Source organism: Ctenopharyngodon idella, chromosome 5 (assembly GCF_019924925.1).
Source record: "Ctenopharyngodon idella isolate HZGC_01 chromosome 5, HZGC01, whole genome shotgun sequence".
Lineage (NCBI taxonomy): Eukaryota > Metazoa > Chordata > Actinopteri > Cypriniformes > Xenocyprididae > Ctenopharyngodon > Ctenopharyngodon idella.
This window is the reverse complement of record NC_067224.1, coordinates 10,062,675-10,077,256: the sequence shown is the minus strand read 5'-3', so window position 1 is coordinate 10,077,256 and position 14,582 is coordinate 10,062,675. Positions and strand designations below refer to the sequence as shown.

The 14,582-nt window shown below is 37.8% G+C and overlaps 1 protein-coding gene across 1 annotated transcript in view; it reads right to left on the bottom strand.

Moving 5' to 3' along the window:
• Positions 1 to 14,582, bottom strand: part of pik3r1 (phosphoinositide-3-kinase, regulatory subunit 1 (alpha)) — a 32,433-nt gene that overhangs the window by 13,630 nt on the left and 4,221 nt on the right. The window lies entirely within an intron of this gene.

The following is a 14,582-nucleotide window of genomic DNA, read 5'->3' as shown; positions in this document are numbered from 1 at the left end:
CACCTTATCCAGCCTGCTATTTCTTAGAATCCAGATTCAAAGCGCTGGGCTAATTTTACCTTTGCTCGAAATGTTCCGGTCAAAAGTGACAAATATGGTTCTTGAATTTAACGGATTCTTAACATTTCCCACATAAGTTTGGTGAATTAGCTTAAGTCACTATGATGTCTTGAAGTTGAAACTGGCTCAGTTTAAGTCACACTATAGTGGTTTGTAATTACAAAAGTAAATTAAATCAAGTCATAATGCACACCCCATTTCATCATAGATCTGTATATTCCAAGAGTCTTGTGTTTATTTACATGCATTGGATGGGCATTTCCACAGTGGATGCAAGGCTGAGAGGGGAGGGGGGGGGATTGAGTTGCTTCTAAGTAACTCAGGGTGACTTGATACCACTGGCCTTCCATGGGGCTAGATTGAATGACATTTAGGATTGATGATAGAATAGTCCAAATGTTTTGGTTCAAGGTTCCACTATGTCCCAGAGACACCATCTCTAGGATCTTGAGTAACTAAAGAAGAACTAGACTAAAGTTCCTAGGTGTTCGACCATGCAAAATACACCGCAATGGGAGGTTGCGTACAGGTCCAAGTTAAAAGAGCCCATCCTAAAGTTTCACCAAGAGTCTGTTCTTCAGTGTAAGTCAGGATGTCTAAACACTCTCCTCAACAAGCTGCATGACGTTAAGTGCCAAGTATAAGCAAGCAATACTAAGAACTGGGCAGTTCAGCAATAGTGTCGTGATCTCACGCAATATTACACTCATCAACCCATGGCGAGTAGCAATAGTGGTAAACTTAGTGAGTGTTATTGTGAACAACGCTCTAGAAAGATCCACATTAAAACACCTTCTGTTTCAAACTACTAACCTTAATTTATCCAAGCTGTGCAGTTGAGATCATGCAAGCTACCGGGCAATGAAAACAATTAAAGATATATTCATGGTCAAGTCCAAGTGCAGTAAGACTTTACGGGTAAAGGGTAAACATTAGCTATATTGGTGCGTGAAAAAAAAAAAAAAAAAAAAAGCTTAAAATGCCCCTAGTTCTCTGCAAGAAAATTAAACAGAAAACATCATGCAGAAAGCGGCCCAGCTCAGATTCTGGTTGCCATAGCAACACTTGGAAGAGGAAGAGAGGGTCCATGTGCAAGTCTGAACATGTGTAGGGTCTGAATGTGTGTCCTTTTTTTCCCCCATTGCCATAGGATGCAAGGAAAGGGACCACAGGTTAAGGAGGGGAAGGCAGCTGTCTGGGTTTTGTGGAACTATCTCAGTATGTCTGAACCACAGAGTAAGATCAGAGGAGTTGCATATGGTGCTATAGATAGTTTCCTCAGCAGTTAATTTTAGGGGTCTACTCGTGTATCTAGCATTTCCATCACTGACTAGTTGTTCTTTGAAATATCATTCTAGCAAACCACTAAGTAATCACATTTTCCCCATTAATCAATAAAAGGACTTTTTTTTTTTTTTTTTTTTTTTAAGTGGTTAAACCTGCTTTTGAGGACCAGTTTAACTGCTATCAATCGTCAAGATGTAGCAGAAAGCAGTGTTTTCATTAGAGTCAGCTGCTCTGGTTACTGTGAATATTTGTATGTGTGTATGTTACATGTACTCTAACTCTACACATATTTTTTCTCTTTGTAGCTTGACAGAAGTGGTCACTTCAAACTTGAGAAAAAGAAGCAGCTGTGTGAAGTTTCTGTTAACATTGTTAAAATGTTGGTGTTCCAGTCCAAAAAAAAACAAAAAAAACAAAAAAAAACAATCGACTGACATCCGTTTCATTTTGGTGAACTAAAAAGGAGTGTTGCTATTAACACACAAACTTTGATTCTTAAATGAAAATTCAGACACTTTGGAGCATTATTAAACAAGTTCATGTCTCCTATAAATCGTGTTTATGTAATCAGTTGTACACATTAAATCTTCAGTAATATGCAATGAAAGTCAGGCTACCAAAATTGTTATTAAATTGCCTAAATGAGGAAAATTCAGAGTCGCCCCCTATTGGTTAAAAAGTATAACACCTCAAATCAACAGAAGACAAAAAGGCACTGCTTTAGTGATGGTTTGAAACATCTACTGTAATGGCAGTTTGAGATTTTACAGTGATGAAACATTCAATGTAAAAACAGAGGGACAGCTTGTGAAAATGCTTGACCTCAGACAGCACACAACATATCTGAGGCTACTAATCCAGGGTTACATGGAGAAATAATGCCGTGACACAGATGGGTTATTTCCATGTTTTCAATCTTCATGCCCTGAAACAGCATGAATTCATTGTGATCTTGCCTAAAGAAAACAGACTATGTTTTTCCAGTTGCTTTAAGAGCTTAAATCTTGTAACAATCTCAAACTCCGGAAATGAAAATCCTTTTATTTCTTTTAATGAGTGTTTATGGTTTAGTTTGTATGCAGGATTTGCCTGCTCAGTGCTAGTTCACTGATGGCAAATCAATATTATATCATCAACACAACTAGGCATGGGCCGGTTACCGGTTTCAAGGTATACCGCGGTTTGAAAACGTCACGGTTTCAAAACCACTCGTTTTTCTGTGATACCGATCCTGCGGTATGAGCTGTTTTTTTATGTCACTTAACACAACCCCTACCCCTCCATTGGCGCGAGCAGTGAGTCAGTCACCTGTGTCTGTGTGTGTGTCTGTGTGTGTGTGCGTGATGGCAGAAGGAGGTGAACCCCTGAAACTTTTCCCCGCTTGAAAAAGATGAAGTGAGGTGGCTGGTAACTGTCTGATGATTGAAATCGCAAAATGGCCTTAACAATTACTTAATAAACTGCAAAATGTTACGTTTTCTAATACCTTTATTTCATGCACAAATTGCTTCTGACAGAGCTGCGCGAGTTTGCAGCGCCATTTGCGGGACACATGATCGCCAGGGTTCAAAGCGCCAAACGTGTGTAAAAATCAGTGCTAAAACGCTTATTCACCCATTGCCCGGTAACTTTTTATGAATTTTGACAACGCATGAATGTGAGAATGTGATGTCTTAGTGCGATCATCAAATCGCAACGGTTATGAACTGTTGTTCTGTAATATGATATAACCATTTGTTATTTTTATAACTATTAATAATTTTTTAATCTTTTTTTAACTATTAACATCTTTAGCTGATCACATGCTTGACTCAAGTGACTGCAACTTATTTACAAAAAATAATTGAATTATTTATTTTAATTATTTAATTAAATATACATGTTTACTACTTTTAGAAATGAATACATTGTTAAAAAAAAAAAAATTTGTTTTTTACCTAGACATTTTAAAATAACACATTTTAGAGCTGTAATTGCAAATACCGTGATACCGTGAAACCGTGATATTTTTGCTTAAGGTTATCATACCGGCCCATGCCTAAGCACAACACAACACTTGCTGGGAATAATGAAATCAACTACAAGTCTAAAGGGCTTTTCACAGCGCAAGCTTGAGTGGTGCGTGAGCAGCGTGCACGTTTTTTTCCAGCGTGCATGTTAACAAATGAGCGTGTTCACACCAGGAGCAATGCGTGAGCGTCAAGCAGGAAGCATTGCATGAGCAGTAATGAAGCAAAAGTTGAAGCAAATGAAGCAAAAGTCTGTGCTGCTCACACTTAATTAAAATGAAAGCACACTTTTGATAGACAAAATATGACTTGACAAAAAAAAAAAAAAAAAAAAAAAAAAAAAAATGACATGAAGCTGACACGAAGCTCAAGCTTGCAGTGTGAAATGGCCATAAGATCAGATCTTACACTGTGTCTACACGGTATGCGACCTAGAAAAGGGATGGGCATCTTTGGTCCTAGAGGGCCACTTTCCTGCAGAGTTTAGCTCCAACCTTGATAAAAACTCATCTGCCCGTAGCTTTATAGTAATCCTGAAGACATTGATTAAAAAAAAAAAAAAAACCCACACAAGCTAATCAATGCCTTCAGGATTACTAGAAAGCTACAGGCAGGCAGGTAAGTTTTTAATCAGGGTTGGAGCTAAACTTTGCAGGACAGTGGCCCTCCAGGACCAAAGTTGCCAATCCCTGAGCTAGAGGCTGTCCACACTGGACGTGACAAAGCGACCATTGCAAATCCCTTTGTCCTTTGTGTTAGAAGTAGCGCAGGTATTTGGAGTATGTTAGAAATAGAATGGGGTATCAGCTTAATGTTGGGAACTTGTGTTTCATGGCATCCAGTGTAGCATCACTGATTATAACTGATTATATCTGGATGGGAGACCTCCTTGGAACAACTAGGTTGCTGCTGGAAGAGGTGTTATTGAGGCCAGCAGGGGGTGCTCACCCTGTGGTCTGTGTGGGTCCTAATCCCCCAGTATAGCGATGGAGACACTATACTGTAACAAAAACTGTCCTTCGGATGAGGCGTTAAACCGAGGTTGTGACTCTCTGTGGTCATTAAAAATCCCATGGCACTTCTCGTAAAAGAGTAGGGGTGTAATCCCGGTGTCCTGGCCAAATTCCCTCCATTGGCCCTTACCAATCATGGCCTTCTAATAATCCCCATCCATTCAATCGTCTCTATCACTCTTTTCCCTCTACACCTTTACGCCCGTTTCACACTGCAAACTTAAGCGGCGCGTGAGCAGCGCATGAGCGTAACTTCATTGTCACTGCAGCTGCAGAGACGCGCGAGTATTCACACTGGAAGCGTTTGTACAGCGTCACAGCAGTGGCTCGAAGCTACATATAAAGTGAGCATTTCTTTACAAAGACAGCTATAAATGTTTTTATAAGTTGGTCATTTATAAACTTGATAGTCTTGAAAGTTTGTTAACATGGGGAGGGTGTACAACATTCTCATATAAATGTAAATAAATTAATAAAAATAAATAAATAAAAGCCTTGTGTCATCCATTGCTGCACATGAATGAGGTAAGCTTTGTTTGTGTTTTACATCATCTGCCACGTGCACATGTTTACAAGACAGCAAACTCGGGTTTGATTTGGGAATGCTGCAGCCTATATCTCTCTCTGTGTAATAACTAAAATAATGTTTATATATCATATTTTCTGGCTAATTTACTTTAGTTTTTTATAATACATCATACTTTAACCCAAACTGAATAATTAAAAACAAGTTTAAACGGGTAAATCTTCTATAAATATTTTTGATTCTTAATTTTCTTTTCTGTCATACTCAAATTCTTGTTAAAACACATTAGACATGCTTATTCTGTGCATTTTGAACACTTATTGTGTGAAATTATATTTATTTTGTCCATCAAAAGTGTGCTTTCACTTTAATTGAGAGTCAGCAGCGCAGCAAAAATAGACTCGGCGCCGAAACCCCCGCTTCACTGCTGCTCACGCGACGCTCCTGCTTGACGCTTACGTGCTGCTCCTGCTGCCGGTGTGAATGCATCCGTTGGTTAACATGCACGCCGAAAAAAATACGCGCTGCTTACGCTTGCAGTGTGAAGCCTCGTTTAAACCTTGTTTACACTGCACGCGTCTGCGGCGCGTTACGGCTCCGGCAAGGCTTTGTTCCGTCCTCTGCGCGACGTCAACTCACACCAGAAGCATTTCAGAAGCGAAGCGGCTGGATTCGCGAAACTACGAGATTTGCTTGTCTGACGTGTTTTTTTCCTTGATTTTTTCGTGTTTGTAATGGCTAAATGGTTATATTTTGTCCGGTTTAATTGTGTTTATTGCTATGCCATACTTTATTTTGCTGTAGCCTACAGACGAAGTTAATACACTTAAAAGTCCAGTTATGGACAACAAGAACAAAACATTTTCAAGATTTTCAACTTCGAATCTCTTGTCGTCAATTTCTGGCATCCTAGTGATGTGAAATATGAGCGGGAGTTTACACAGGGTGATTATTTTGACTTTATTTTGTATTTGAGCTGCGCGTCTTGGACGCGGCGTCCGTCAAAAATAGGCGAGGCGCCTATCTTTAGCGAAGCGGCGCGGCGAGCCGCTTCTGGGACGCTTCTAAAACGCACCGCGGCGCGGCTGGTGTAAACACGAGCATTGACTAGAGTGGCCGCGGATCAGCTCCGGTAGCCGCGTCGCAGCCGTAACGCGCCGCAGACGCGTGCAGTGTAAACGAGGCTTGAAACGGACGTTAGCTGGTATGTGTGGTGAGCGCACTGGCACCGTTGTTCTGTGGCTGCCAATCCAAGTGGATGCTGCACACTGGTGGTAGTTGAGGAAAGACCCCCAATATGATTGTAAAGCGCTTTGGGTGTACAGTAGTACATAAGTGCTATATAAATGCCTCATTCATTCCTTCATTCATAATGGGTTCTATTTGCTTTTGCCATGCCGCTTGCATCTGGTGTATACACGGTGATGTTACATAATAGTTGTATCATTTTGATACAATTTGGATCAGTTCTGTAAAACACTGATGTCCAATTCATAAACAAAATCAAACTTTAACATTTTTTAATCTTTGCTTGTGAGTACAAGTATGCAGTGTGTAATGTCAGAATTATAATCAATGCACATTTGTCTTCAAAAAAAAGAAGAAAAAAAAATAAAAATCACTAAATCACTAGTCACAATTAACTAGTCACAAGATGTACATTTTAACCTAAGATCTTGATTTTGATATACGATGATATGGACATGTTACGTCAACTACCCACGAAAAACCAAATATTTAACTATTTGAAAAAGAAAAGAAAATGCCATGTACGGACTTCTAGGAAAATCTTAGCAATGACTCAAATGACCCCCCACCCCCCCTATTTCAAACAAACGATCCAAAGAAACTGAAAAGGCTTTACATCTGCTATGTTCTCTCCCACCACTAGTGTTTAGTTTGTGTCTTACAAACACTTCATGTCTCCTCACATAACCAACACGCACACCAACAGCAAGTGGGGGATGGGGGAAGTACCAAAACTCAGTTATCCCTTTGTGCATATTTCAGTTCTGCTTTTTTCCTGCTGCTCTTGCTCCACCTCTTGCAATGTGTTGCTAATCCACCCAGCAGACATGCTTGTCCTTCAGTAAGAAGATGTGCCAATTCAGCCCTTTGTCTCTAGAGGCAACCATTAATGAAGACCACATGTACACACTCTCACGCACATCCCAATAAACACCAGCTTTCACCATGGTACCACCTCCATATGACGTCAACTCTACTGAAGTCCAGTCCTCGCAGTTTGACAAGGGTTTTTTTCCAGGTTTTGCTCCACCTCAATGTCAATGCACTTTTGACCCAGAGGCTTCAACAGATATGATCTCTTGTGACTGTTATGCAATGCAACACTTTATACTACAGAAAGACTTGCAAAGTTTCTCTTACATTATCTGGGCTCAAAGAACATGTCAATTTAAAACATAGTGGATGTTTAATGGCTGCTCCATACCCTGGCAAACATGGTCAACTGGATAAGCATTCTTTTCGCTAGAGCACTTTTCCGCCGCCTACTGCACCAGTACTTAAAAGACGATTGTACTGATTCGTCATGATGCTAAATACAGCAACCAGGAACAAGCTGTTCAAGCTAAGCCACAGGAACGTGCACCATTACGCTCACGGCCACAAACCAGTCCTGCCCCGGTTATAACCACCATGATATAATGAGTGCCTTTACACTGCATGGGAATGAAGTCTTTAACAGGGCAATAAACCTGGCTAGGCTTTGTCTATCATTTGTTGTCCACCGATGGAGTATATAATGGAGTTTGTACCAGAGATGGGCACTCGAGTTAGTGACTCGGACTCGAGTCACATTTTAATAGACTTCAGACTTGACTCGTCTCGACACAAAAGACTCGTGAATATTTTAAAAACGACTCAAGTCTTTTACCCTTAACTACTGATATAATAAATAAAGATTTTTTGTTGTATTTGAATGGTTTTATAATATCTGCGTCACATATATTTCCCTATCTGTTGTGGTGGTAGCTCGGACTCTTTTAATAGGCTAGAATTTGATTACGTATGTCCGTGTATTGCGAAATGTCATAAGAGTCCCGTGAAACATGACGGGAGCCACTGTGCCATGTTTTTTCATTTGGGTTTATTAACATGTCAGATCGGCTAGACGCACAGAATGTGGGAAATTAAAGACACCGGAACAAAATCTTCAAATTTTATGAGACATCGCATCCACAAAGGTTAGTCACATTAACTCACACAGGTAGCTATACTGTGGTGAAGCTGCATGGCTCATTTGGATTGCCAGCCTGTTAAAATATGAAGAAAAAAAAAAAAAAAAAAAAAATCTAGCCTTTAAACCTAGCACTTCGTTTTATCAATCTTTTTGTATTATATGCAGCTTTTCTCTTTCTTAATGCGTGTCCATAAGAGAGACATCGAAAGAGATGTTAATCCATTGATTACTTAAAGCTAACATTTTAACATATCGCAATCAGCATGTGTAGAGTTTTCTACTGACATTAAGCATTCCGAGGTTTGATATTTTCTAATAATGACTGTCATCAATAACAACGAAGCTGTATAACAAACTGCAATATAACAAACCGTGACTCACTGGCGCCATGTTGCATCCACTTAGCAACTGTATTGAAAATGACTAGCCTACTCGTGTTGCCATGTTTGTACATTGTAATGGATTATAAAGTAACAAGCTTGATTTACATTATCCCTTACATCATAGGACCTTAATTTCAAACAAAATAAATTTTGTCGTCTATATAATACAACTAGGATAAAAAAAAATAGGATTTGAGCATGAGAATTTTTTTATTTTTTTTAAATGACTCAAGACTCGACTCGGACTCCAGTGATAAAGACATCAGACTTGACTCGGACTCCAGATAAGAGACTCGTGAACATCTATGGTGTGTACATATATACACACATACAAAAATCTCACTGGCCACTTTATTAGGTACACCTGTTCAACTGCTTGTTAATGCAAATGTCTAATCAATCATGTAGCAATTCCAACTGAACATCAGAATGGGGAAGGTGATTTAAGCGACTTTGAACGTGGCATGGTTATTGGTGCCAGACGGGCTGGTCTGAGTATTTCAGAAACTGCTGATCTACTGGTATTTTCATGCACAACCATCTCTAGGGCAGGGAACCAGACCAAAAAAAATCATTAAGGAGCCATTGGCTCCTATAGGGGGAAAAAAAAAAAACAGGCGCCAAATAATTTTATTGAGAGCCACAAAACAATGAACTTAAATTTGTAAATCACTTACTTTTAGTCATCCTGTTGTGTTTATATATCTCCTCTTTACAGTTTCAGCATTTTCATCTTGTAATTTTTCTGGGAAATGAATGTCACTATTTTCACTTAATACTATTATAGTTTTCGTTAATATTTTGAATCTGATTAGATTTTTATATTTTCTGCTTTTATTTTAAGTTAATATGTTTTGTATTTAGTTTTATTTTTTGTTGTTTTTAAACATGTTTTTTGTATAAATTTTTATTTCAGTATTTAACACGTATTTAATGAAATTAATCACAAAGGAAAAATACCACTCGTTTTAGGCGCAGTCTGGAGCCCTGCATGTCTAGGGTTTGCAGAGCATGGTCAGAAAATGAAAAAATAACAATGAGTGAAAATGTCTTGTTGATGCCAGGGGTCAGAGGAGAATGGTCTGACTGGCTCGAGCAGTTATAAAGGCAACAGTTACTCAAATAACCACTCTTTACAACCGAGGTCTGCAGAAGAGCATCTCTGAATGCACAAAATGTTGAACCAAGAAGCAAATGGGCTACAGCAGCAGAAGACCACACCAGGTGCCACTCCTGCCAGCTAAGAACAGGAAACTGAGGTTTCAATTTGCATGGGCTTACCAAAATTACACAACAGAAGACTGGAAAAAATACATTATGTATATATTATGTATTATAACCTCTGTGCTTCATTAAATAGCTGTATAAATACAACAAAATATTAGATGCAGCTTTTATTTCCTCTGCAGTAGAAATATGGATTGATAACAGCCCTGTAGTGTCTTATTCCAATTGAAAAATGACACAAACATTTAATAAGTTTTCAAACTATGTAGGTAAACAAAAAGTGCCCCTGGAAATCAATTTAAGAGGGCGGTACCTTGGTTTATATATTGCTTACTGCTTGGTTAGAGTAAATTGCACATTCTTTACAAAACCCAGCAACAACACTCTCTCAGAGAGCTGCTCCATGTAGCAGATGTTCCATCGAGTGCTGAAGAGGCCCCTCGAAAAGGAGAAAAGCACATTATCTCAAACACCAGCAATGCCTTCCCCCAACCAGGTCGCACTTTCAGTTAACTGCCACAGCTCTCTCTGACAGTTTTCACAGACACTCTTGGATAATTTTTTTTGTTGTTTGAAACATTTTTATGGTTAATTCACTTGTGATGCCCTGCATTTAGTGCTGGTTTCAATTTTGCGTACAATACGCATTTTTCAAATACTGCCATACTAGTGAGTAGATGAAACAATTCCTGCATATATTCAATGGCCATGAAAAGCGCTTTGTAGATCGTAGGATGCACCAATCCGATAATCAGTATCTTCTTTTTTTTTTGCAGGATCGGGTATTGTTCAGACAGGATTGATCCAAATCTGATACTGTGTGTACTCATGGTTGATACGTTTAAGCTCCACAAAAGGGAAAAAAAAAAAAAAAAAAAGGCATTATAACGCACCATAAATGTTTTTGAAATCTACATGTTCTGTGTGTCTGTGAATGAGCACCGCAGTTTTGACTACTACACACATATACTAAAGCACAAGTAATGCTCATGGGGTTTTCAGCCTCTGATATCTTATTATGAGGACACACTCCACATGAACTTCATCTCCAGAGCTGCTCTGAGAGCTCACATGAACATTTTATTATTTAATTCAAGAAAAACTATCACCATACATACACATACATAAACTCAAAAGGTCTTCACGACAACTCATCAAAACAAGTTTGGTTTAACTTGGTTTAAATTATTACAAAAATATATTACCATTGCACAGTAGTGTACTTCAAGTAATATAATAATAATAATAATAATAATAATAATAATTATTAAGTTAAAAGATTTTAAAGAATATAACAAGTTCTCATTCATGTTTTATTATAAACAGCAAACTTGCCAAAAATAAAAGGAATTATTAAATTCATTCGATTACATTTTGAAAAGATTAACCAAACTGTTTGTTATAAATTAATTGATTACCTCAATTTTTTTAAAGTAACTTTGTATTTAACATTAGTGTTTTTCTGAATTAAGCCACAACAAACTTATATAAAGGTCCAGTCATAAAAAAAATAAAAAAATAAATAAAAAAATACTGTGATATACCGTGAAACCAGCAGAATTAGTTTGTCTAAATTGAATGCCCAGACTGAATCACCCCTGCAAACGGCATGCTAAAAGACTGCCATATCTCACGGAGTACAGGAATGCAGGCCTTGCATGGACTTGTATGTACTACTAACCAGTTTTGATCCAACCACACACAAGGTTTCATCGCACCATCTACTTTCATTAGCCATGGAAACACAGAATCCTGAACTCCATAGTACCAGAACAAAGAACATTTAGTGGCTTTACTAAATGTTTTATATCTAAATCACACAGATACTGCATCATCAGCCCCACATTTTGAACATATTCCTTGGTTTTTCTGTCTAAAAGCTCCCTAAATCTGAGTGATGTATACTTTTCCCCCAAAATTTTTTAGTAAATTAAACTTATATTATGGATGTTCAAAACCACATATTTTCATAAAAGACTAGGAGTGGCTCACCTGATGCTGATCGGACACGTTTTCTAAGAGTTTACATAACACACTTGGCCTTATATTTAAAAACAGCCAGCAAATGGACGTTTTAAAAAGTTTTTTTTTTTTTTTTACTTGATGCGTCTTAACAACACTTGAGATAGGACACTCAAAAAAGAAACATTCATTGCCAAACTTTCATAAAGATTTAAAATTGACGGATTTAAAAACAAACCACTTAATTGCTAAAGAACAGCACGCAAACTATAGTACCACTATTGAAAATATTAAATCTAAAAGAAAAATATCAGAATAATTTATCTTTGGTCGGTTGTTGGATGACTAAACGACTGGCATAGCCATTGCAGCCATAATTTATTCAGCTATTTTGTGACCATATTAATTGGTATTGTATTATATCAGTCATTGAAAAAGAAAAGAAAAGAGAAAAAAAAAAAAAAAAAAAAAAAACCCTTCAAATGCTATAAAGTATGTTGGAAAGAATTCATAAACAGTGTATGTTTACCAGCTCGAAACTGTCATTCTCCATGCAATAAAACAGAACAGTGGTGGATAAAGAGGAACTCTAATTTCCATAGTACAGAAGTTACAGCCATAAAAGATCTTATTCCTTGTTTGGAGTCACGCACAGAGTCAACTTGGAACCGAAGTGAAGGAAAAACTGAGCAATACAATTTGTGGACCCAGAATGTAGTTAAAAGCTTTAACAAAAATGGGTTAACAATAAAACAAGAATTGTGCACAAAGCTGGGCTGGGCATATACGGATCCTCTCACTCTAGAGGCCCATAGAAAGGAGTATGTTAGTGTTTTAAAAAAGCCTGGGAGCCAAAACGGACATAAATTCCACATCTGCTGTTCTCTGAAGTGAGTTTCAGCTGCCAAGAAAGAGAGAAAGAGAGAAAGACAGAGGTCCCATGCTAAACACTCCCCCTCAATCTCCTCAATCAGGTCTGACCCCAGAAGAACAATCCAAAAATTCAAAGAGGAAGATGGAGAAATGAGAGAGCTAAGAAAAATCTGGAAGACCCTTCAGTGGCGGCTAATAAATCTGAAAAACAGTGAGGCAATGAGTGCAACCTGTGTGGGTGCCTTAAATATACAATGCATTCACAATTATCTCAGAAATGCCATTTAACAGTATGGTTGGTACACTGTAAAAAAAAATAAATAAATAAAAAATAAAATAATGTATAAAAAAAAAAAAAAAAAAAAAATCAGCTTGTGGAAAAATTTTAATTCATCATGTTACCACATGAGGTAAATACTCTCTCAATAATACTAATATATATAGAGTATTAATACTAATACTCATATATATATATATATATATATATATACACACACACATACACACACATACATATATACACACACTACAAAGTGCAGAGTCCACTCCATGATTGTAACATCCAACATAATAAGGTGCTATCTGAGCATACACAATTGCTAAACCGCAGAAAGCACGATTTTTCTGCCTGCCCCCTCAGTGTGCAATCTGAATGCAACGCACCTGAATCTAGTGAGAGGACAGAACAGAGTGGGTTTACTGATACAACATGGAAAGCACAGAAACGGGGAAGGTGAATTCAGGGCAGGAAAAGGACTTGGAAAAAAGAAAAAAAAAATTAGCATCCGTGGTTTGGGAATAATTTGGATACAAGAGATGATGTATCAAAACCAGACAATTTGCAAGACCTATCAAACTATCATTGCGGCAAAACAGAGTATTAAGGGCCATTTACACAAACACATTTTTGCGGTTAAACACGAGACGCAGGTCTAGAGACACGTTTTTAAAAGTTTAACTTCTTTTACCTTGAGCGCCACGTATATCAGTGTCATGCGCAAGATACTGCACAAGATGCAAGAGTAATGGTTAAAGACGTCCGTCTAGTGCGTGTTTACATGGAAAAACAATGGAACATTCCAAACCAGGTGAACAAAATTCAATAATACAGGAATTTGCGAACTGCGCAACATCATGTATCATTTATGCAAAGATATGGTGCCCGCAAATATCGTCAATAAAGCCGGTTTCAAAAAAAATTATATAGACAAGTTTGTGTGTAAGGAAATATTTAAAAATTTGCAATTAAAATTGAAATCGCACAGCCATAAACCATAACACTATTTAAAGTGAACTGGTGTGCCATCAATTCAAATGAGCTGCTTTATTGTAGAAATTGAATTTTTTTCACGTTTAATACTACAAAGCTGATTGCTTTAAAGCAATCTATTGCATTATATAAATAAACGTGTACGTGGCTTGACTGAAGTAACGAATTACAGAGCTTGTGCAAACATATCCACGTCGCCAATGCTTTCTTAACTGCCATTTTCTCATTGCTGTCATTTTTGCTGTGCGTTTTTGTTATTGAGACACTTTTCAACCATCGGGCCGAATGGTTCTAAGAACGGTAAGGAATGGTTAAAGTTATATTTCCAGTTGAGCTTGGTTCGGCAAGGCACAAATACAAATCGTTCTCGGCCCGGAATTCTGTTGTGCTGGTAGAATATTATAATGAACACTTAAGAGGAAAAACCAACTGCTGAATTGGTCAAAACTTGTGAGATTTGTCTTTAAGACATTCCATAATTTCTTATGCTGTGAGTCTCTGTGACATTTTCCTGTACATAGTCAGTTCCATTTCTGTGTGGTGCCTTAAAGGGTTAGTTCACCCCAACATGAAAATTCTGTCATTAATTACTCACCCTCATGTCATTCAACACCCGGACTTTCGTTCTTCTTCGGAAGACAAATTAAGACACGTGCTGCGTAATACAAGAGAATTAACCTCATTGGTTACGCAGCACATTTGAGCTTCCGGAAGAGGTTTGTTCTCGCAGGTTTGGTTGAGCTTGTGTTTATGTTCGCTGATCAATGTTT